The sequence below is a fragment of the Cicer arietinum genome, chromosome 7 (genome assembly GCF_000331145.2).
Source record: "Cicer arietinum cultivar CDC Frontier isolate Library 1 chromosome 7, Cicar.CDCFrontier_v2.0, whole genome shotgun sequence".
NCBI classification, from domain to species: domain Eukaryota; kingdom Viridiplantae; phylum Streptophyta; class Magnoliopsida; order Fabales; family Fabaceae; genus Cicer; species Cicer arietinum.
In genome coordinates this window covers 20,902,783-20,903,232 of record NC_021166.2, presented here as the reverse complement: position 1 = coordinate 20,903,232, position 450 = coordinate 20,902,783, and positions in this window count along the sequence as shown.

Sequence of the window (450 nt, the reverse complement as noted above, 5' to 3'; positions counted from 1 at the left end):
GAGGGAGAGGGAGAGAGAGAGGGAGAATTGATATTTTGGAAGAAGTGTCTTTCTTTGTCTGCAGTGTTGTTAAAGATAACGCGCAACCACTCGTTTATAAAAAGCTCCATAAGGCAATGATGTTAGGTTAAGCTTTTACACAACTTAAATTTACAGCTCAGAATGCACAATTTTCAATACAAATTATTAAAAAAACAACACATATATATATATAGAAAACATATAATTATTAAATTTTATATGATTAATGTCACTCAATTATTATCTTTTTTTATTCTTCTAAAACTAGTTCTAGAGAAATATACATCCTAATATTTTTAGAAAATATATAATTTTAGATTGTCTAATTCATTCAATTGATCATGTAAGCATGATTAAGCCTCTGACGTTCAATTTTGTTTGATTTAATATTATGAAGTGACTTTCACATTATATTGCATAAAATGATAG